Source organism: Hippopotamus amphibius, chromosome 17, assembly GCF_030028045.1.
Source record: "Hippopotamus amphibius kiboko isolate mHipAmp2 chromosome 17, mHipAmp2.hap2, whole genome shotgun sequence".
Classification (NCBI taxonomy): Eukaryota; Metazoa; Chordata; class Mammalia; order Artiodactyla; family Hippopotamidae; genus Hippopotamus; species Hippopotamus amphibius.
Window position 1 is genome coordinate 42,397,177 of NC_080202.1, and position 24,876 is coordinate 42,422,052.

Below are 24,876 nucleotides of genomic sequence, written 5' to 3' on the forward strand. Positions count from 1 at the left end.
GGGGTGATGGCCCCCACACCTGGCTGTGCATCGGGATCACCTGGGGAACTAGGCCAGGATACAGGTTCTGGGGCTCCAGCCAAGTGAATCAGACCCCAGGCTGGCATGTGGGAGCCTGTGGGCTACAGGGCTTTGCTCAGGAAATCGACATGCCCGCATCCACACGGACTTCAGGGTGGGGTGCTCCAACCCAAGCCGACCCCACCTGTACAAAACTCAGCCCCCGAATGCCTTGCTCTGATGTAAGTGCCCCTCGTCTCACTACCACCATCCCTGTGCACCTCTCCTCCACGGGAGTGCGGACTGGACTCTTGCAGAACCCAGTGATGGAGCTCCGGTCAGCGGAAGCTCAGTAAACGTTGGCTGACTCACCAAAGGAAGATGGAATGAGATAAGGGGGACAATTAGAAAGGCACTGCCACCCCGGAATGAGGTAAGAGCCTGAGACAGGGCAGTGGCAGTAGGAATGGGAAGGAAGATCAGAGACTGACAAGGCACCTTTGGGCAGGAGGTGGCATTTAATAGCCTCGAGAAGCACAGTGCCAGCTGCTCGCTCCAAAGCCCAGGCGGTTCAGGGCAGGGCTGGCAAGACAAGTGTGTCAGGGCGCATATTCAGATGCTCCAGCTGGATGCCACTCTTCTTAAAAAAAAACAAAAACAAAAAAACCCCCCAAACCCTACCTTGTTACAAGTATGATACTTAGCACACAGATGTGCAAGCATCCTAAGGCAGGGGCAACAGACTTCTGCAAAGGCCCAGACAGTAAAGATTTTAGGCTTTGCAGGCCACACAACCTCTGCTGCAACTGCTGAATTTGCCAGAGGGGGGTAAAAAGAAGGCTCCCGTTCAGCGTCCCACACTCTGAAGCTCCTCCCTGATGTGAACCCCCTGCCCATCCCCCGCTCAAGCGGCTCTCACTTGCGGGTGATGGCTTTCAGGAGGGGCCAGAAGACAGGCTGAGGCAGAGGCTTCTGGTGGGCGCTTTTCTTCCTTTCCCTCCGGCCTCGGCTCGGATGTGCTTGGCGTGCAGGCCGTGGAGGAAGACGGCCTCCAGGGCGCTGCACGTGCTGTTGGCATCTCCGTCTTCGCTCGTGACCACCGTGTCCAAGGACACGTACTGCTTCTGCAGCGCCTTCACGGAGCCCACTAGCTTCTTCTTGATGACCTGGGTGGCGCCAGACACAACACAGGCCTTTAGAGGCTCCTGTGGCGACCCCTGCAATGTAACTCTGCTTGTCGCCAAACACAAGGGTTCACATGCGTGCACATGTCTACGTATCTATGCAGCAAAACTACTACAGGCTAACGGTAGAAGATAAAGAGAAAGTAGAGAGAAGAGGAGGAAAACTGCACCGAGAAGTGTTATTTTTTGCAAAGATACTTGTGTTTTTTAAGTGTTTGTTTGTTTATTTGTTTATTTATTTATTGGCCGTGCAGCTTGCGGGATCTTAGTTCCCCAACCAGGGACTGAACGCGGGCCCTGGCAGTGAAAGCATGGAGTCCTAACCACTGGACCGCCAGGGAATTCCCTGTGTGTTTGTTTTTTAAACCAAACTTCAGTGAACGGATAGCCATATAAACCTGTGTTTCAATACTGGCTCCATCAGTTACAGCTATTCGAGCTTGGGTAATCCACCTAAGGCAGGGGTAAGGCAGTCCACCTTAATCACATGACCAACATTCCACAGAGAGTCAATAAGTGACGAGTCAAAAGTGCTGCTTTAGAGCAATAAAAACCCCCCAGAAACAGGAGCCTGATCCACATGAAGAAAGATCCCAGACCTGGCAGTCAGAGCCTGGGTTTCGTCTCAGCTGTCAGTCACCAGCTGGGTCACTTGAGATATTTCACTTAATCTCTCTGAGCCTCAATTTCCTCATCTGTTAAATGGAAATAATACTTCGTGATTTACAGCACTGGGGGGATTACTCTTTGAGGGCAGGCGCGGGTCTGTCCCAAAGGGTGGGTAGAAAGGGCTCCTGACTCCACACCAAACGCTGGCACGAAAAGCAGGGAATGAAACGCTACTTTAGATACAGAGCTGAGGCTGCCAGGGGGATGCTGCAGCTGAAGCTGCCAAGAACCCACAGGGGCCGGGAAGCAGGGGCTCACAATTCACATTCAGGGCCTGGGCCCTGCAACTGTCCCCTGACTCCTGTCCCAGCCCAGGGTCGGCCCGCTCAGCGGGAAAACGTACAACTGAAACGCCTTCAAAAGGAAGGGCTCTCTTGCCACACAGCTGCTTCTCCTTTGGGCTGCAAGGGTCTAGCTTGAGCAGCACAGGGTCATCTCTAAAGGGGAACAACATGGGTTCTGATCTCCATTTGCCACGAACCAGCGAGGCGCACTGGAGCACGTGTCGGACATCTCAAATGGAGACTATGACCGTACAAAACGCTGAGCACAGAGCCTGATATTTCCCACGGATAAATGGTCTCTCTAGCCCTCGTGGATGTGGCCACCCACATCTACAGACAAAGAATGCCACTGCCTAAATGAGGGTGCGCCCGCAGCTGACGTCAGCACACGGAGAAAGCTCTCGGGGCAGCTGCCCTTCTCCTGGGGTGGCTGAGGCGCAGAGCGGGTGGGGGTGGGCCTGAGCCTGGGAGGGCTGCGGCCTGGTCTGGCCCCACCCCAGCCCCTGTGTAGACCAGGACTGGACAGGCACACTCACACCGAAACAGATCTCTAGTGGCCACATAGCGAAGCATGAGCGGACACCAAACACCAAAAACAAAAAGTTACTGCTCTCAAACACTCATGGCCCAAAGAAGTTAATAAAACCAAGACACGAAATGAGTTCCGTGCCCTTCACAGGATTGCCTCATTCATTCCTCATAACCACCCTGGGAGTGTTTCATGATCTCTGTCTGACAGATAAGAAACAGAAGCTGACCCAGGTCAATGAAATTCCCAAGATCCCAGGGCTGTTCAGTGGCCGACTCCACCACCTGTTGCCAGCACAGCGGCAACCCCAGCTCAAAGGAACGCCCCAGACTCCAGAAGGAGTGTGATCACCCCCCCTTCCCGAAGAGGGGGGGGTGGGTTAGGACGAAGGCAGGGAGGGGCAAGGGGGCAGGGGCGGCCTGGGAGGAGGGCTTTGCAGGTGGGCGCCCAGGTGAGAGGCGGCAGTGGAACACGGAGGCCAGTCTGGCAGGAAAGGTTTACAGGAGGATGTGAGCGTGACATTTGGAAATGAGAGGGGCAGCGTGGCCCTCAACGGTGGGAGATGCTCTGATTCAATCCCTGGCCTCTGGAGTGGGCAGAGGGTGACCAGGATCCAGAGCCAACCTCCCGAAGTAAGGACATGCAGAGGGAGGGAGGGGTGTGGAGGGTGGCCCCTGCAGAGCCAACTGTGGTCATGGCGTGACACACCCCAGAACATGGGCCCCTGGCCGCAGGCCCTGTCTCACTGCCTCACCCTCACCTCATTCCCCCTCCCACCTGCCAGGGACTCTCAGGGCCCTCCTCCACACTCCGGCCACCAGCGCCCCAGGCAAGGGGACACGTGCTGCAGACAGTCCCTCTGGACAATGCTCCTTCCAGGCCACCTTGTGCAGCCCAGGAGACCAAATCCAGGTTCTCTGGCTCCAAGACCCTGGCCTCCAATCCCCTTCAGCAATCCCAGAGGCCAAAGGCCTCCCCTCAGGCCTGCCTCTTCTAGACAGGCCTCAAGCTCCAAAGCTGCTCTTCCCCCAGCCAGCCACAGGCCAGGCCAGGAAGGGCTTAGGTCTCAACAATCTCAATAACAGCCTGGGTCCATGAAGGCCTCACTAACTAATTAACTGAAAATCACATTCACGGGAGGGAGGGAGGCCTGTCAGTGAGTGGGCACTCCAGCCCAGTAAAGGTCTGCTAAAAACCCAAAGCAGGGACTTCCTAGGTGGCGCAGTGGTGAAGAATCCGCCTGCCAATGCAGGGTTTCCTGCTCTGAGTTCGAGCCCTGCTCTGGGAGGATTCCACATGCCGCGAAGCAGCTGGGCCCATGCGCCACAACTATTGAGCCTGTGCTCTGGAGCCCGTGAGCCACAGCTACTGAGCCCATGGTGCCACAGCTACTGAAGCCCACGCGCCTAGGGCCCGTGCTCCACAACAAGAGAAGCTGCTGTGATGGGGAGCCTGCGCACCGCAATGAAGAATAGCGCCCGCTTGCAGCAACTGGAGAAAGCCCGTGTGCAGCAACGAAGACCCAACACAGCCAATAAATAAATTAAATAAATACATTTAAAAAATTAAAAAAAAAAAAACCCAAAGCAAGCTGACGCTGAGGTCAGAGCAGGGTGAGATACGTAACTGTCCCCTAAAACCAAGTGTCAGAAAAGCCACAACGTGGCTGACGACAGCACAGAGGAGAACGGCCATGTGACAATTCACCAAAGAGGACTGAGGCTTTGGGGTTTGGGCCACAATTCAGGGCACACCTTTCTTTGCAAGAAGCCAAAGCACCTCACCTACGTGGGTCTGCTCCATCATGCCTCACGGGGCAGGAACCCGGCTCACAGGCAGAAGCCTGACAGTCTGTGACACGAGAACTTGCTGATGGAACCACACTGGGGCTCTGGGCCTCCTGACTGCTGGGTCAGCACTCCATCACTCTCCAGACCCCCCGTCTACCTTCCGATGGGACTGCTTTTGCTTCCTGTCCTCAGAACACTCTGCACGGACACCAAAAACCAAACCAAACCAAAGAGAGTGGGGGCTGCAAGGAGACCTAGGCTAAAAAGAGTAAGGAGAGAACATGGGCAACATTACCAAAGGGTTCTTCAAACATCCCCAGTGGAGTTCAGAAGAAAAGGTGACTTCTGCCTGCCCTTTAGGCAACTCCTAACCCCGAGAAGTCTACCTCTTCCCCCTAAGTACTGATTCATCCTGACACAGCTCTCCTAGCTTCTCTAATCTCATTTACTTCTTAAACCAATCCTGTGAGAGAAGGTTGATCATCCCGGTTTCACAAAGAAAACTGAGGCTCAGGAGACAGAACTCTCTGGTTTCCTTATTCTAAGTCTTGTGTCTTTCACCAGCTCAAACAATCTCAGGTCTTTGGTTCCAAGAGTTTCAGGCAAAACTGATTACTTATAGACTCAGTAATAATTAACTTCACCCTCAAAAGCTCCATTTTTAACAAATAAGGCTAAAATCAACAAGAAACAATCTCACCCATCAAGTCTGCAGTGCCAACCAGCTGAGGCCAGGTCCTTTCCATGGTCCCCAGGTTTCACAGATGTCCTTTCTTAAATGTTCCAACACACAAGAAGGAATTGTTCTGGTTGCTCGCCTTCTATATACGTCCAATTTCACTTCCTTCAGAGATCAAGAAAGAAAACAAAAGAATGGCTTATATGACACTGACGTTAAAAGAAGAAATGGATGGCTTGGCTTCCCTGCTTCTGAAACGCTCCAGCCACCAGTAAACAGAAACCTCTTCTCCTTAGAGACTTCTCAGCCATTCCCAACAGCCTCCTCTCTAGGGTCTGAATCCAATCCTGTACTGGGCTGTTCAGAACAAACAGCCTGATGTTTAAGCCATCCAGCTGCTGTACCAATTGATGAGTCATGGTTTTCAGTTGGAAAAGAATGACAAACTTATCAGTGGGTAAAGAATGGCCAAGTTATCTTCTGATTCAGAAAGGCAGCTGATCTTTCAGACATGTGAGTGCTAAGTGAGTAAACTGCACCTCCTTCCTCCTGAAGAAAGCTGGGTTTCTGGACAACTGTCCTGGATTGGGGGCGGGGTGGGGGGGGGGTTGGTGCGATGGAGACACTGTGCTGTGGGAACTGGGCTTTGGAAGCAATTGGATACCAGCGGGAGGGCGGGAAACGTCTACCCTGTGACTCCCAAACCAAAGGCTAGTGAGGCCACAAAGGTAAAGTCAGTGAACACTGGGCATCTTTCTTTCCTCCCTCCTTCCTTCCATTCAATAACACCCATCACCCCCATACTCTTGTCCCATCCTTAGGATTCCAGCAGGGACCAAACTCTGAATGACTGAAAACAGGAACTGTGCCCGACACATTCCCCACTGCATGTCTAGTGCCTAGAACAACGCAGAGCACACAGTGGTGCTCAAAAAACACCTGCTGCATGAGCAGAAGAATAAAACAAACACAAGGCTCAGGGCAGGGATACAATTCTGAGGTATACAATTCTTAGCCATGATGCAACTCCTTCCATTAAACCACAATGCCAGCAGGCTGAAACCATTCCGATATATTGCACCTTAATGGGGGGGATACTGAAGGAGAAGGGCAATCAACTTTCAGAGGAACAAGACTATAGATGGCAAGCAAACGCAACGGGTCCTGTTTGGGGCCCTTTAAAATTGCTGCCAAATGGCCAATCCTCGGAAGCCAGGTCACCGGAATTTGGAGAGACGGTGTTGCCCAGAAGCCCAGGAGATGATAAATGCTGAGCATGGGGCCCGAGTGCCTCAGGGATGTCCCTCTGCCTCAGCGACTCAGATATCTTGGCTCCCCAGGTTCACGGGTAACCAAATGGCCAAAACCCAAAGATCCAGCCCCTGCAAAAAGAGGAAGCAATTCAACAGCCTCTGCACCCGCCGAAGCCTTAGCCTCCTGGGCACCCTCTCCCCTACACTCTCCACAACGTGGACCATCATCTCTGGCGACCGCTGGGCTCCCTGTGTTCAGTGTTGGGACAGGTCTGCTATCAGCTCTAGCTGGGAGGAACACCGGGTGAGGGTCCTTCACAAGTGCCAGGACAACACACGTAGACACGGTTCTGTGGCCGCAGCCACACAGTGCTGCTGAGTTTCTCTCCCGCCAGAAAACCAGCCAAAAGGAAGTGATGGATTCCAATGGCCCAGGCTATGAGTGAGCTAGGTGAGTGGCTATTCCTTACCTTCCGGTATCTGGGTGATACCTAACATTCCAGAAGCCAGCACAACTCATTTCATACGAATGTGAGACACACAGTCCCTGGGAGAAGGTACAGGGGACCAGACACCCATGGAAAAACCCCTGACTCTGACCCAAGGCGGGGTCTCTACTTCTCCACACTTAATTACCACCTTAGGCTCGGCTCAGTCTCTAATTGCTGGGCTCCCAGCAAGCACCTAAATTTGGTTGTTGAGGGGCAGCCGGTGGGGTTAGCAGGGGATTCTGCACGAAACTCTCACACTGAATGGGGATGGGGCCAAGGGGGAAATGGGTACAGAGTTGAGGGGGGGACAGCGGAGGTGAAGGGGCAGGAGACCTCAGTTTTTATACCATTGGGTGAGGGTGGTAGGAACTGGGGCACCAAGAGTTGGGGGCAGTTTAGCAAAGACTTAGGGATGGGGGTGTCCTCTGATGGTTGGAGATGGAAAGGAAGTACATGTGGGCCAGGAAGTTAGAGGCTGAGCCTGTGAGGACAAAATACACCTAAACTGGGACTAGGGCTGAGATCAGAGTTATCAAAAGAAAAGGGTGTGCTCAGCAGGGCATCTGCTCTTGCGGTAGGTCTTAAATGAGAGTGGGACAGAAGTGGGGTGTGCAGGATGGGCAGACCTTGGGGAGCTGACCAGGGGGGTGTGGGAGATTCCCATAAGAAAGCTGATCCCGAAAAGGGCAAACCAGAATGTGGGGTCTCGAGGAGGCCTGTGTGCAGCACGAGGATTGCCAAAGGGGCTGAGAAGGGAAGATGAGATACGTGAGAGGGAGGCGGAGGGACGTGGCCAAGGTCGGGGCTGGAACTGGGCTGCAGAGAGGTCAAGGGGGAGGCTGCACTTACGCAAGACCGGTGGTGAGGGGGTGGGGGTAAGGAAGAGCCGAGGTCCGGTCACGAGTGGTAAATGGAGGGCACAGGCCAGCAGTGGCAGTGCGGGCGGAAGGCTAGGGTCGGAGTGGGGCGCGGGGCTCGGGCTGGGAAGGGTGAAGGCTCTGAAGCGGGACAGGCTCAAGGCACCCAGGGGTTTGAGATCACGGAGAGGGCTGCCGCCCCCTCGCCGTTCGCGTCCCGGCCTCGCCGCCCCGCTGCTGCCCGCCTCGCCCCCAACCCCTAACTCACCAAAGGGAGCGGGGAGGGAGTGGGGGCACTGCCGCGCGCCGCAGCCCCTAAGCCTCCGACGGTAAGCTGCGGCCTCCCGGCCACGGACAACAGGAAGCGACTCCTGGGGCGCCCGACGCCATCACGGCCGCTCGGGGGCCGGCCCCGCCCTGCCGCGCGGAGCCAATCGCGAGCCGCGGAGGAGCCGCGGGGCGGGGCCAGCGCTCTGGCAAGCCCAAGGGTTCCCAGCCCGGGAGCAGAGACTTGGGCCAGGGGGCTCGCGATCCGCGCAGCCCGGTCGGGCACAGCGAGGCAGAGGCACTGACGCCAGACGGAATGCGTTCTCACTGCCTGCCCTCCGCAGGGTCTGTGTCAGACGAGATCCTGGCTTTTGGGGTCCTGACCTTATCTGGCCTCAGCACCATCTGCGTAGAAGATGGTTGAAGGTTGCCAATTCGCTGAAGGTTGCCCACTTGTAAGATGCGACCAACGCCTACCCTGTGTTTGCTTCCCCCAGGGCATCAGCGTATCCTGGTGGGCAGAGCCCAGGCCCAGCTTAGAGCCTCCCTCCTGCCTGGTGGCTCTGAGGAAAAACGTACATGTTTTGCGCACAGCTTATGCCAAGGGAGTGCCTTGAGGTCCCCTGGGCATTCTCCTGTAATGCGCCATCATTCCGGGGCAGCATATACTCAAACAGTTATTCTCATAGCGGCTTGTAGTTTGCTTTCCACCGTAGAAGTGCTATTTCTCTTTCAAATGGAATCAGAGCAAAAGGTCAAAAGTAGCAGGGGTGTCCTGCCATACTTCAGACTTTTAACACATGCAGGCTTTGATCCACACAGCCTGGGGTCTGAGCGTGGGCCAGGGGCAGAGAGGTACCCCTACATGCTGGTCCAGGAGACCTTGGGGTGGCTTACAGGGCTGGGGGGAAGGCAGGCCCGTTCTTGGGAAAAAGCTCCAATGATCTCTGCTGGGGTTGTGTGCTCCGTCTGCCTCTCCAGGGAAGGTGTCCCTCCTATCTCTGGAAGGTTGAAGTCCCAGTGTAAGCAGATTGGAGGGGTGGGGGGTGGGAAAGGGTCCCAGGAGGAAGAGAACCCTATCTAGTTTTCTGACATACAGAAGCCATTTTCTGACCTAAGCCTGGCCACAATACTTGCCCTTGAACAAGTCTCAGTAATTGATGACCTTAAAGCAACAAAGGAATGCAGGAAAAGCAATCAAGAAACAATAATTGGGCAATAAAAACAGGAGTCCTGGTTCCTCCTTAAGGGAGAGAGATAATACTCTGATACATGTCTTTGAGTTGTACTACAGGAGCTAAGGGCCCCCACCCAGGCGGAGGGCTGTAACTACATGCTCAGACCGCAGACTGGTGGAAAATTAAGGAATGATGATGTTGACCTTTTCTGACCCTCGTGACTTCCGTCAACTAAAGCCTGGACTCTGTCAACCTCTGCCCCTATTCTATGTTGGGTTCCCCTCTGCTGAAGCCCCTTCATGAAGGGGCATACACCACCCAAACCCCTTCACGAAATATGCATGTACCCTTAGTTGAAAACTGCCCCAACTTTGCTGTTTGGGGAGATGCCGTTTTGGGAAAGATCCTCGGTGTTCTCTGTAGTTGCTGCAAGTAATAAATCCTTGCTTTTGGTCTTTGACTTGGTTGCGTTACTGAATTGGTCGACTGGACCTGCTCTGGGGTCCTAGCCACCGGAGACCCCTGGACTCCACCAGGAAGGTTTCTAAATGCAGAAGTGGAAGGTAGTTCTCAAATCAAATTCTCAACCCAATTCAGGTGGAGACACCATATATATAAGAGGCTCGAGGTAAAAGGGCGTGAATTGGAAAGAGAGGGAGGAATATTCATGAGTTATCCAAGAACAGGGGTGTGGTTTGGACCCAGAACTGATGCAATACTCGTTTTCATTCCTTATATGGGGTTACCCAGTTGTCGTGGCAATTGTCAGCTGTCCTGGCGCTGGTGGGTGTGTCATTTAGCATGATAATTCATTACAAAGAGCATACAATGAGGCTCAAGGTCTACTGAAAGTCAAATCTTCTTGAACCTAGGTGGTTCTAATCAGTTCTTCTTTTTCTCTTTGCAGCTTCGTCCTGAAACTTAGATAAGAGCAATTTGTTTCCATTTGAGGGAGGGGCAGATGTATGATTCTGGAGCAACCTTGGTAATAGCTGTCATTTGGCTCCACACCAAAGAAGAGGCGAACCCAGGTAACACCAATGACTCTTTCCACTTATAGAAGTGGCTGTTGGCGTTGTGGTCTGCCCCTTCTGTAATTCTCCAGGAGGGAGAACTGTTGTGGTCCCATCAGGGGTTGGGAAAAGAATTTTCAGACATGAAGCATTTCACAAGAGAACAGAGAGCAGGGTTTAGTGAGGGGCGCTGTAAAGACAGCGGGACGACTTCCTGGCAGACCAGGGAGAGCCACGCTTCTGATGGTCTCACAGCCAACTTTTATAAGCCCAAGACAAGGAACATGCCTGCGAAGAAAAGGGCATTAATCAATTGGTCAGTGCACCATAAGGCAAAAGGTGTCATTAGGTGACAGGCTAGGGTCCTACGTGGTGAAGACCTTCTCTAATATGGGGTTGGGTTATTGGCTAGCCCAAGTCGTGAATCACATATTGCTATGGGGGGGGGGGGGGGTCAAGATAACTCCGGCATTTTGTCTTGTGACTTTGGTATAGTGTTGGAGGAACCGGTAGAGGTAGGCAGGACATCGAGGCTTATAATGCAGGACGCAATGTTTATTGTACCAGTACATGCCCAGTGGATTCACATCCAAAGACTGAGCCCAAAACCAAAGGAAAGCTTCTCCTTTTATAGACCAGTTCCCGCACTTTTGGGAGCCTGTAGCTATGTTTATCTATGCAGAAGCAATGTACAGAAGCCAGAGTGCATACCTTAGTTTTTCCTTATCTCTTTGACCCAGATGTTTGCGCTGCCCATGGCGGGATCTTGTGAAAGAGGCCTTAAGTTATTTATTCCCTGGGGCTTCATTTTCCTATGTTTGCCTTGTCCTTTCCTGTGTTTGTTATTGACCTGCCTCAATAGGGCCCCACAAGAACCACCCCATCTTCAGCTTTATGCTGGATGAGTCTGACTGCTGAATGCTTTCACTAGGGTTCATGGTTGAGCAGGAAGATTTAGAACTAAGGACATAGAGGCAAAGTGTTCTCAGTGTTAAACTTAATTTAAACAAAGTGGAAAGTAAGAGATCTACTAGGGAAATCCAGTTATCTTGGCAAAAGGACAGTGTTTCTGCTCATAATTGGTACAGCAAGAGCCTCACCGGCTTGGCACAAACACACCCTCCCTGCTAATGCAGCTTGTAACATCCCTCAGTTATTCTGATAGGGACAGGGTGAAGGGACAAAGTAGCTGATTAAACAGTTAATCCCACTAAGGGATTAGAAGCAGAAAAACAAGTATGGGAGACCCCTGTAAGGTTAACAATTACCCAAGAAAGCAGGTTTGCTTAACCACATAACCGAGCAGGCTTGCTTAGCAACAAAACCATGCCACAGAAGTATGGCATGCCCCAAACAATAAAACAATGGTGGCATGAGACCCACACTGTGCCCAGTGAGCTCAGTAAGCTAATAACTCCTAGGACATGCTCTCTGCACACATAAAAACAATACTTTATGGAAAGATGACTTTTCAAAGTGAAAGACCCTCATTGTACTGAGACCTGAAATAATTTTTCCATAGTGCCATGACAGTGCAGGCTTTACCACGTAGGGACAAGAAAACTCCCCCACCTGACATAGAAGAGGAACTAATGATGGAAGCGTGACCTCTACTCAAGAATGAGGAAGAAGGTGGTCTTTTCCCCCTCCCTACTTTTTCTTTGATTATAAAAATGTAGCCCACTAAGTTCTCCGGGCACGGCACCCTCTTGCCCACCCGTTTGTAAGCCTCACAAGCGTCCTATTCTAATAAAGCACTTCTTATCTATCACTTTGCCTCTCACTGAATTCTTTCTGTGCTGAGACATAAAGAACTGGAGCTCTTCAGGACCCCCCAAAACACCACCTAGCAGTTTCCTTTCCAATGAGTTTTTGCAGGGCTGCTGTCTGCAAAAGCTGTAGGAACCATCCACCCACCCCCCACCCCCCGCCAACCTCAGAATAGTCTATTGGCTGACTTTTCAGGAGTGCCCCCATCTCCTGATCTTCTCTTCACAGGCTTCTCAGCCTCTGTGCAAAGTCTGTGAGATTGTCTTCCTCTCTTCATCTTGCTCTACAACCCTTTGCGAAGCTGAATAAAGCCTTGGATCCTGGCGGGAGGTGGGGGGATGGGAGGGTTGGAGAGTGAAGGAGAGTGCGCATTTCCTCAAAAGATTTGACACATGGACCATGAGTCTACCAGGTAGACTCCAGCCAGGAAAAGCATCTCACATGACTACATAATTCGAACAATAAGAAAGGCGCCTGCAAAGTGCTAGACAAAAGAAATAGACAAGAGAGCTTGACAGGCATCCTGGAGGAGGTGACTTTTGATCGGAGCCTTCCTGTCAAGTAGAGGAAACGGCATTGCAGAGGAAAGGACTGGCAGAGAAATGGCTGGCAGCTAGGAATGCAGGCTGAGCTCGGGGGAGGGTGCACCAAGAGGTGGGGAGGAAGCCAGGAAGCAAGAAAAGGGAAGAGTCAGGGGAGGGTATCAGGATGAAAGGGAAGATAAAAATAGATTAGGCTGGAGAGAAAGGGAGGATACACAGACACAGTTGGAGGCCAGGGCAGGGAAGGCTCAAAACATTTGTAAAGGCCATTCACATCCTACTGGTCTGAAAAGCTTACATTTCTAGCACTGGATCTAACAACTACCCAGAGTTATTTGAAGCCAGCTAGAAGAACTGCAGGCATCCGAATTCCCTGGACAGGTCCAACATACAGAACCCCGCATCGACCCTAAAGAGTCCCCGTAGGATGGGGTCCTATCATCCCTCCTGTCCCCTGTCCTCGCCACAGAAGGGTCTGAAGATAATAACATGTGAGAATCTCTGCCCCAGCCTAGGAGACGAGGGGTAAGGGTTTGACATTTGTGGAAAATAGAAGCTCCTACTGTATGCCAGGTTGGAACTGTGATCTGCCCTTCCTAAGCACCTGGAAGATAGGTGCCCTTGCTAGCCCCATAGTGTTGGAGGAAGGAGGCCCCTTCCAGGGTCCAAGAGCGGGCTCTTGTCTAACACTCGGAAATGAATTGTCCGAGGAGACACACCTGCTGACAAAGCAAGAGACTTTACTGGGAAGGGGCGCCCGGGCAGAGAGCAGCAGGGGAAGGGAACCCAGGAGGACTGCGCTGCCACGTGGCTCGCAGTCTTGGGTTTTATGATAATGGGATTGGTTTCCAGGTTGTCTCTGGCCAATCATTCTGACTCAGGGTCCTTCCTGGTGGCGCACGCATCGCTCAGCCAAGATGGATTCCAGCGAGAAGGATTCTGGGAGGTTGGTAGGACACATGGACCGGAGACTCCTCTCTCCTTTTGACCTTTCCCGAATTCTTCCCAGTGGCGGTAGCTTGTTAGTTCCACGTTCCTTACCAGCACCTCCTGTCCTAAGAGAACTCATGCACGTGGTTACTATCAGGCCTGGCCACAGTGGGCAGTGTCGGTCAGTGGGTTCCCTAACAGCTGTACAAACAAGAAAACAGGCTTAAGCGAGGTTAAGTGACTTGGGGGCCCAAGGCCACACAACTAATAAACAGCAGAAGCAGGATTCTCACCCAGCTCTTTCTCATTCCAGTTGGAGAGGAAGCGTAGTTCAGTGGCAGAGCAAGTGAGCTTTGGAGCCAGGAATGCTTAGATCTGAATCCCATCCTCTTTGCTGGGCTTTCCCTAAAACAGTGCAGGGTCCAGGACAACCCAGCAAGTGTGGAGTGAGGACAGCTGCCACAGTGTCATTATTTTTCATTGGTCCCTTAAGACAGCGTTGAAGATAGAAACTCCTAAATTGAATTTTATTGATGTTCAGAAAAGAGAAGTCACAACATCCTGAGGCCTCTTGGCCTCAGGCAGAGGGCTCCAGAGTGTTTGACTTCAGGGAAGTTCCCCAGACTCGCTCAGCCTCAGTTCCTCATCTGTAAATTGGGGAAAACATCAGATTAAATAAGATGATATCATTAAGACAGTTTCTGGTCTGTAGTAGGTACTGGAAGATGGCCAGCTATTATTATTATAGATCTGACTAACTCTCGCCTTTCCAATCCAGTCAGGTCCCTGCCTTTCACTGCTCTTCTGAGCACGGGAGTGAAATATTTTCTTGTTTGGACTCCAGATAAATCCTTATTTGGCATTTGATTGAAATCGTGAAACTAGTATTAATGCAACCGTCTCTCTCGACATGGAATATCTAGTGTTCTCCTGGGTTCTGTAGTAGGAAGCTGGTTCTCCTCTCGCTCTCTTCCTCCCTCCCTCTCTTTTCTTTTTGGCTATACCATGCGGCATATAGGATCTTAGATCCCGAATCAGGGATCAAGCCCTTGCCCCCCGCAGTGGAAGTGTACAGTCCTAACCCCTGGACTGCCAGGGAAGTCCCCTTCCCACTCTCTCTTTAAAAACCTGCCGAAGTCCAGCTCCGGCAGGTCCAGGAGTACCCAAGGGATGAGTTGCCTGGGCGCAAGGAGGAGACTGGGAGGCCTGTGTCAGCTATGCAGGATCTCTCTTTATTGTCAGAACTTTGTGTGTTTATATAGTAAACATAGCTCAGAAAAAATCTTTTGTGGCAGAGCATATCTTCCCTCAGCATCTACCAGTTTCTTTCTTTTGTCAGGTTTGGCTTGCAAACCTTGTGACTCTAAGGTAAACATATGTAAATAACTTCTTAATCTTTTAAGCACACTATTGCCCTTAACACCCATACAAAACCTTGTGGAGTTAATCAAGATTAGGGCAACTACAACAATTGCAACTGTTATGCCTAGAATTGTGGAGAGGAATCCCTTATGAGACACAAAATCGGATAAACTATCAAAAACTGACTTAGCAGCCTCTGCAGTTGAATAATCTAAGTGGGCCTTACCTATATGTTGGATTTCTTGATGAAGCCTGGTCAAATCTAGACTAATATCAGATTGATTCCAAATGCCTAGAATATGATTTTGAATCCAGTCCCAAGAATAAGACGATTCATTAACTTTTAAGGGAGTCACACAGATCCATCTATATTCGATATGACACCTCAAAGCCAATCTAACTTTTAAGGCTGTAAGTTCAGTACCTAGATGCAGAACAGCTTCTTCTAGCGCAGCAACTTTTTCCTCTTAACTTTCTATCAATAATTTCTTGAGTAGCTAAGGCAAGAGATACATTTTTTGATAACTGACTAACATGTTCAGCTGTATGTACTTGTTGAGAGTGAGATAAGTCGAATAATTCTGCTAAGCATGGAAACTGGGGTTCGGAGCCCCAGGACCCATCTTTTGCCCAACCCGATGTCAGCAAGTAGGGATTTAGTGCTTTTCTAGATCTGGGGAGAGGCAAGGGTTGGGCTCATAACATCAGCTCCTGAAAACATCTATCTCAAGACCTGTTCCACCCATCCTCCAGAGCACAGAGTGCCTCATTTCTGGTCTCCACCCTGAATTCCCTTCAGGGGATGTGGAAGGTCAGTAGCTGCAGCAGCACAAAGTGATTTAGTCCTTGTACAGGCAGATGGCAAGTTCCAATTTGTAGTTGACAGGGGCCCCTCATGGTCATCAATTTGACCACGCTTTGGGAGGCATTTCATGACCATTTTGTCCCACGGTGCTAGGAAGGCTCATTCCTAGATCTGATGAAGATCTCGCCAATAGGCCACGCAATGTGTCAGTACTGGGCTAGGTCTTTGTAACAAAAGCCAAAGCTCTCTGGACCACCTGTATTCCTAATCTGTTATGGTCCAGGAAAAATTCCCTCTTATTGCATCTTCCCATATCCAGAGGTACACTATTACAATCATTGATCACATACAGAACTATATATTTGATCAACTGCTTCAAGTAGCCTAGTCATCATCATTTTTGTTGGCAGTCAGTCACACATTCGGTAATACGAGAAGCAATAATCTTGAAAAGCAGGCAAAATACAAATAATATAGCTAGTAGCGTCAATAGCGTTACAAGTAAATACTTAAGCCACGAGTTTCCCACGCCAAACCAGTTTTGAAGAGGTCAAGGCTTCACAGTGGGTGAAAATCGCAGAAATCTGAACAGGTATTACTAATTGGCCAGGCGAGGGGATCCCCGAACAGGACTATAATTTTTTCTTTCTCTCTCTCTTTTTTCTTTTTTTAGAGCAAACTTCCTAAGGGGCATCCAATTAGAGCCTTGCAACACAAAAGTACTAGTCATAGGTAATTGGCCGCAAACCCAACAACTGGGTTGATTTTCAAAATTAGCATAGGATTGTGCCCACGATAGAAAAACATTTGAAAGGTCCAAGAAGTCAAGAAAATATTATAAATGTTCATACAAGTCAGGTCCAGCATCTTGGGCTAGCTGTCTACTTCTGATGTCGGCTTCTTCTCGTCCTAGTGTGAGTGCAGTTTCTCCTTAGATAAGTGTCCTTCCGTCTAAGCTGCAGCTAGTCCTTTAAATTATGTCCTTTTAGTATCCATAATCACCCAAAGATAGATTACTGAGATAAGCTTCAGAAACAAACTTAGAGTGTCCTTTTAAAAGCTTTCTTGGATTTTACATTACTATAGCGCAACAGCAAGGAACTTTCCAGGGAGTGAATCTTAGTAAATACAGACCTCCATCAGCAAAACTGGCATTTAATATTTATTGAAACATAATCTTCTTCTCTCTAAAATTACCCTCATTTTTACCTGATATAACCAGATTAAGGCTAATTTGTTTGCAAAATAAGTCTGGTTTCAAAAGAAACTTGGCCTCATCATTTAGTTTATGCAACTATAATTGATCATATAGGCTTTTGGCTTTGTTGAAACTTTTATAAGGAGCCTCAGGCTGGACTTTTAAAAGACCTTTCAGGGCTAAGAAAGCCAGGCCAGGGGCTTGGGCTTATCACAGATTTTTGCCTAACAAATGTAGGTAAATTCCTCCCTTTTCAAGGTTCCCAAAATACCTTGAGTTTTCTATACCTGTTAGTGAGGTAGCCTTTCTAATTTATCTGATAAAGCTGCTGGGAACCTAAGAGTTTTCAATGTCTGGAGGGAACAGAGAGAGAAAAGATAAATGTTTCAATCCTGCTTACAAATGTACAAACTATCAAATTATTGTAAATCATTAGTTTGAAGGGAAGGTTTTCCTTATACCTGGAAAACAGATTTCAACCAGTAATTTTTAGATAGAAACCATAAAATTTATAACCATATTCACCAGTTTACTCAGTCCTATGTAACATCCTTTTGTTAACAGCTTATGAAGCCATCACGTTTCTCATTAGGATTCTTCAATTTTTTTTTTTTTTAAAACCCCGTTCAGCATTATGGTCTGAAAGTCAGAAACTTGTATTTATCCAAAAGTCCTTTTTATAAATCTTCTTGAAGAGGAAGCATTTTGCAAAGGCATCAGAATAAAACCAGAAGCGTCTTAAGACATAAGGCTTAAGAAGGCGTGTTTAAAATCTGATTGCAAGGGCAATCAATTTGGTTATTGTTGTGTCATACAACATTTTAAGAAAATAACTAGAATTATGACTGATAACATTTTACCGGGACATATCAGAATTTTAGGAACTCCATATACTTTCCAGAATATCTATATTAATAACAGTTACCATGCACTAAAATCTAACATTTATTCATTTGACAATACTTCCTATGTAACTTAATGTACCAAATGAACCTAGTTTATATCTCTCTTTGGGATGTTTCAGGGGCCCTTTGAAGCATCCCAAAGTTAGCTAGAGGTCAAAAGGATTTCATCAGAATTTGTTTTAGGAAGTTTTGTCCAAAATACCGGAAAAAAAAGGTTTAGAACACTCTATCGGATAGGCTCACAGGTAACTGTGAAACAATAGTCAGTCACTTAGCCAAAGTAGCAAGAACAGATTACTTAAAAGGTAAGGAAACATAAAATCTTTTATCAAAGGGCAATTCAACATTTTAAGAAAACTTGTCCTCGTAACAGAGAGAAAAACCAAATTCAAGTTTTGCACCAGCTTACTTTCCAAATTAATTTACTCAACTAAATTTGTCTAAACTTAGTCAATCCTGATCATGCACAAAACTCTTTTCTCAGGGTCCACTTTCCACAAACCTTCTTATCACTTTCCGTATCATTACTTTATTTCCCATTCAGTCACCTGTAAGTCAGACCTACTTTCTTTTCCCTTAATAAAAGGTAATTCCATTCCTCAGGCTTTCTTTACTGAAAACACACATCCTGCTTTCCTTAAGCCACCATGAACTGTCCCTTGTGACAGCATTCTGTACATTGGTGAATAGAAATACCAGTGATATTTTCTAAACACATTGGCTTTCTTTACAGAACGTGGCACCAGGCATATTTATCAATAGTCCTAAATATCTTTTTGTCTCTCTGTAAAAGGAAGCCGATGTTCAGTAATATATGTTTCAGTATCTTATTTTATTTGGGAATGATCAAGCTGGTCAATAAGCTTTCATCACTTAATTTAGGGCAATTCCAGAATTTCAAGTTACCAGGATCTGGAGAGACTATTTTAGGTAGATATTCCTAAAGGATAAGTCTTCTTGACAGACTTTATTAAAAGCTCTTATCTCATTTACATTTTCTTTCCTTAGAAGTTTCTTTCCATCAGGCTACTTTCCACACTGACAAATTTGTAACAGACACAAGACCTTATTTAGCCTATATTACAACTAGGCACAATTAAAATTTATATAAAAATTATGCTTAATGTTGATGACTCTAAAACATGTCTATAGTAATCAAACCAATTAGCTTAAGCCATCTTTAATATCATATATCAGTTTAGTACTGAAATTTCCAGGTGTCATGAACCTGAAATTCATTCTGGCCAGACTATTTTCTATTTCTGAGTATTCATAAGCACTTAATTTTTCTTAAAGCCAATTTAGAGCTCTTTTATGAATTCTTTTGGCAATACCATACACCTACAACAAACACATAGATACACATGAACACACACACAAACACAGAGGCCTCATAATTCTCATTCTAAAATTTCAGTACTGAGTCAGGTACAACATGAAAGCCATCAGTCACAAAGGGTTGGATTTAAATTGGCTTCTAGCAGATGGAACAAATCGAGGTCACCTATCTAGATGGCTAAACCCTTTTACTATTTGCAGAAAAGACACTTAGCATTTCTATTTATCTTTGACAAGTCGTTTTAAATTATTTTAATTTTAATTTTTTAATTTGCATTTAAAAGGATAGCAGAGAGAAGTATTCTTTAGATGACCAGGTAAGACATTTACCTCTCAAAGGTACAAGCAAGTTCCTCCTAAGATGACTTTGTCTCCCCTTTGTTGACAAGGGTAATTTATTTGTTTGGCCAGGAAGGAGAGGGATGCACACGTAAAGGGCCTTGTCTTAGGGCCTTATAACCTAGGTAGCGCTGATGTCGCCACGCCTAGAAAGCCCAGTATTCCCAGACAGCAGGATTACGTGCCTCCCTGAAGATGGCCCTGATCATTAAATGTCTCAGGGAGATGGAGCTGCAAGGAGGCGATCCCTTGTAATGGGGTTCGCAGAGGAATAACTTCAGGCGGGGCTCCAGGGGTGTCTGGGGTGACGGACCCTCTCGAGGGCACTGAGCAGGCAGAGGAGCAGTATGCGTACTCCTCGCCTAAGGGAAGAGCCTGAAATCCTTGGAGAATCAGGGGATTATGAAGGAAAGCTGACAGGAAGGCAGTCTCATAATGAGAATCCAAAAGTACACAAGAATATGTCAGAGTGTACCGCTCCACACGGACCGGCCCAGGGGACCTAGAGAGAGAGGTGCAGATCTGTCTGGCAAAAGGGGCAAGTCTTTTGGGGAAAACCTAATTTCTCAATCAGTCGGCTCAAAGAGTCAGCTGACGGAAGGGGAGAGTGAGCCTTAAAATTTTAAGAAAACTTTGGCGGAGGGCCCTAGGGCAAAGGGGCCGTTTGGACTTGCACAATTGCTAAATCAAATCAGTAACCAATTCCCCCCGTGTCGGTGATGCAAAGACAAACAAGGGTGGGTGTCCCCTCCGAAGAGAAGGCCACTCAGGTGCCCACCGGGCCGTGTCCCTGTGGGGAGCTTAGGTGCCTCTTAGCTTTGGCGGGTGCTATAGAGTCCCACTTGAACCTGACTCGTAGAGAGGGACTGGGTCCCCCAGAGACAGATGCCGCCCTGAGCCATATGAGGTCACCACGGAACCGCAGGTTAGGGCCCACTCGGACTCCGTAGCCACGAAGGCCATGGAGCCACACAATCGCCCTGGAACGAGGACGAAGCAGGGCGCTCCCTCACACACACATTCACACCAGAGTTTGTCACAGTGCCTCCCCGCTCTGGGAAGGCCTCTAACTGGTGGGTACCTTCCCGCCCTGGGATGGGATCGAAAGAGTCTCTTATCAATCCCCATAAAGAAAAAGTTTCAGCAGGGATCTTTTCCGGCCCATGAAACTTATAATAAGTTGTCAGTGGCTCTCCCACCTTAGCCCAGGTTTCCGAATTAGCAGTGCCCTCTTCCTGAAACCAGGGGCATTGCTCTTGTACGAAAGAAAAGAAGGATAAAAGAGTAGATTTGGAGACGTTAACTCCTCTTTTTGATAACATATGTTTCATAATATCTACAAGGAGCTGTCTCTCTTTAGATTCTGATTTTCCCATTATGCCTTATATGTTTCCCTTATAGGGTCCTTTTTAACGTCTCAAGTTCTGATACTTTAAACTATCCACCCTTCACTTACCCTGCCTATCTCTGCAGGGGGGTCTGCAGCACCCAGGTGGAGTCCTAGCCACCCCAACAATTGCAAGAGAATACTTACCCTTTGGGTCCCTGTTCGGGCACCACCTGCTGAAGTTCAGCTCCAGCGGGTCCAGGAGTACCCAAGGGATGAGTGGCGTGGGCGCAAGGAGGAGACGGGGAGGCCTGTGTCAGCGATGCGGGATCTCTCTTTATTGTCAGAGCTTTGTGTGTTTATATAGTAAACATAGCTCAGAAAAAATCTTTTGTGGCAGAGCATATCTTCCCTCAGCATCTACCAGTTTCTTTCTTTCCTCAGGTTTGGCTTGCAAACCTTGTGACTCTGAGGTAAGCATATGTAAATAGCTTCTTAATCTTATATGTAAGCAAACTATAGCCCTTAGCACCCATACCTAGGCCTGATGTCTATGTCTATACTTATGCCTGCTGCAATCATAAGCATTACAAAAAGAGCCACCCCTCCCTTTTCTCCAGCATTTAGTAGCCTGAGGTGCCTCCCTTTTCCACCAGGGAGTGGTGGGAGGGGACTTGGTGGGGCAGACACAGAGAAAGAATGTGTCAAACCCTGGCTCTTTCCTGGGGACAGAGAAACAGGGAGGGGAAGTGGGTGGTAAGCATAGTGTTACAAAGAAACAAAGAGCAGAATGTAAAATGGGTGGAGATGGTCTGGGGCCTGTCCTTGGGGAGAGGTCGCCTTGAGATCCACCTGCCACGAAATGCCCTTCCAAGGAGTTCTCGCTTTGCGGTCCTCCGTGGAGCCTGGTGACCTTGTCACAGCATTGGCTTGTCCAGACGGCTCCCGACAAAAATGGATTTAAATTTTTAAATTATTTGTCAATTATACCTCTTATTGGGAAAAAAAATCACAAAAGGGCTTCCCTGGTGGCTCAGTGGTTAAGAACCCGCCTGCCAATGCAGGGGACACAGGTTCGAGCCCTGGTCAGGGAAGATCCCACATGCTGCAGAGCAACAAAGCCCATGTGCCACGACTACTGATCCTGTGCTCTAGAGCCCGAGAGCCACAACTACTGAAGCCCATGTGCCTAGAGCCCGTGCTCTGCAACGAAGAGTAGCCCCCACTCGCTGAAACTAGAGAAAGCCCGCACGCAGAATGAAGACCCAACACAGCTAGTAAAATAATAAATAAATAAATTTAAAAAAAAAAAATCACAAAATACTGAACTAAAAAACAACAATAAAATTGTATCATATGCATAGTTTACAGTTCAGATGGTACTAAGTGAAATGAAATGGTGATGAAACACAATGACCCACAGCAGTTCCCTGCCCCAGGCCACTTCCTTGCCCACCTTCCTGAGCCAGCTCACTGGGCCTGGTTACTTCTACAGAGCAGGTTGTAGCTGAATCTTCTGGCGCTTTTCTCCACATCTCTTTGCACATCTAGTTCTTGATTTATCCATTTTAGACCCTGGCTATTGAATTCCTAGTAACATCAGTGAGGAGTTAGTTCTCTTACACCACTACCACCAGTCCATTCTTGAGGTTTAGTTATGTCACTGTTTCCAGATAATTCATAGCGTTTACACGGAATTCCCTGGTGGTCCAGTGGTTAGGACTTAGCACTTTCACTGCCAAGCCCCGGTTCAATCCCTGGTAAGGGAACAAAGATCCTGCCAGCTGCGCAGCATGGCCAAAAAAAAATACTGTTTACAGAATTGTGACTGTAAATATTATTCACCGTAGAGCTTAATCATGTACTCATTACATTCGCTTCCCCTCCTGTGACCCCAGGGGTTTAATTTCCTCTCGGGCTCTCCCTGTTCCGTCGGCCATTCTCACCTCCACTGTTCTCCTCCAGGCTCTGGCTTAGCAGTAGGTGCCCACCTCCTGCAGCGCCCTCTCTTCCAGGCTCTGTCCTCCAGTGAGTGCTGGATACACAGCTGCTATCCTGCAACTTCCCCTCCCTGCTTCCTGGGCTGGACTATTTCCTGGCTCCCTTCTCTTCTTGCTTTCCTTATTCTCTCTTTGCTGGAGCACATCCCCAGGTAAGAATCCCTAATTCGGGGACTTCCCAGGTGATCCAGTGGCTAAGATTCTGTGCTCCCAACACAGGGAGCCCAGGTTCGATCCCTGGTCAGGGAACTAGATCCCACCTACATGCCACAACGGAGAGTTCACATGCCACTGAGGAGGAAATTGAAACTCCCATACTTGTAATTGCTTCCTCTCCTCTATCTTGCAAAGGCCTGCTGGCCCCTCTCAGTGAAACAGTAAAGTGAATTACTAAGAGTGATCAGATAAGGGAAGACTGTCTCGCTCTCAGGCACCCACCCCAAGCCTTTGTTTGAGACCCTTTGCACATAGACTTGTTAAGTGACCTTTTTTTTTTCAACCTGCAACCAATGTGACAATGCAAATTGTGACCTTAGTCCTGATAGTCCTGAACGTCCTGCTCCTACAAGTTCCTGTTAGGACCCCCTGCTATGTGTGTAACCCATGGCAACTCCCGCGCTCTGTAACTGCCCCTGACCTATAGTAATTTGTAGCCAATCGGTTTGTACCAATTATAGCTGTATGTTTTAACCTATATAAGGAGAAGACTCCCCTGAAACGGGGCCCCAGAATTTTGGAGCATTCGCTCTTCTGGGTCCGCGGGCTCAATAAACCTGAGTTCTCCAACTCTCCGAGTGTTGTGCTTGGTTTCTCGTGGGATCAGTTTTTTCTGCAACACCACAACTAAAGATCCCACACGTGGCAACGAAGATCCTGTGTGCCAAAACAAAGACCCAGCGGAGACAAATAAGCAATTTAAAGAAAAAAACAATCCCTAACTCACATTCAAAAACAACAGACCTGTTCTTACGTGAGGCCCATGTTGGAATCAATTCCACTTCAAAACCATTATGTGCTATACACACTGGGAATAAGATGAAGCTCTTTGTGTCTTGGAGTGTAGATGTTAGAGGTTGTGACAGACAGTTAAAAAGGACTAAAATTAAACAGATTCTTAAAAGGACAGAAGAAAATCAACTGGGTGATAGTAATTTTCTCGAAATTTTTTAACATGCTAACTTTAACATCCTCAGTGTTGTCTCCATGTGTGCACACAGGGCAGACCTCTGAAAAGTGACACTGCCAGGTTTTCTCGACTAATGGCTGTGTTGAGACAAGGTAGGATGGGGGGAGTCCATGCTAATGCAAAGGGCCCTTCACTTGGTTTTCAACTCTCTTTTCCAGGATGAATTGTTCACTTGCTCCAAACAATGCTACAGAAATTCTGGAGTCATCACTGATTCAGGGGTAACTGATAACAATAGAGTGGTGAATTAATAATCCGACATAGACACTGAGAGTTTAAAGGAAATGGCAACATTTTAGAGTCACTAACTGTAAGGTATGTTGCCTTCCCACCACCCTAACTGGTGCTCATTTTGCAGGTCAGCTACTTTTCTTGTCAGCAGTGTGGCCAAGGGGAGGAAGAATGTCTCTCAGACTGGAGCTCTGAGGAGGAAGCGTTCAAATTGCCAGAACTGGACTAGCACTTTTGAATTTCCCAGAAGGCCAGGCCCTGTGGCTTCCTTGAGAAGCTCCACATCCTTCCCAACCCCTCCCCCCACCCCTGGGCTGCCCAAATCCTGCCTCATGGTGCAGGGCTGGTCAGGGGGGACTGGGGAGAGGCCCCAGCAGGAGGCAATTGTTGCCTTTGCTAGAGGAAGGATGGTTTGCACCCTGGTGACTCTGGGAAAAAGGCTTCCTCTGGTTGCTCAGATTGGATCTCTGCTGGAACCTAAGGAAGGTGGTGGAACTAAAGGTGTCATAAATAAAGGGTGGGTCGTGAGGCGGGAGAGGGGCGCCTGTGTGTCTCGGGACTCTCATAATGCTTTGGTTTCTGCTCAGAGTGCAGCGCCCGTGCCCCACTGGCCTGGGTCGCTGTGCCCGGGAGCCTCCGCATAGCATGTCCCCACTGCGCCTCTGGTTCCCATGGCGTGTCTTCGTGTGGCACCCATTGTGGCTTCTGGCCCAGGCAGCTCAGCCTCTGGAGTGGGCCCTGGACCCTGT

The 24,876-nt window shown here is 48.7% G+C and overlaps 1 protein-coding gene across 1 annotated transcript in view; it reads right to left on the bottom strand.

Moving 5' to 3' along the window:
* Positions 1-24,876, bottom strand: part of LOC130839588 (leucine-rich repeat-containing protein 37B-like) — a 123,831-nt gene that overhangs the window by 54,611 nt on the left and 44,344 nt on the right. The window lies entirely within an intron of this gene.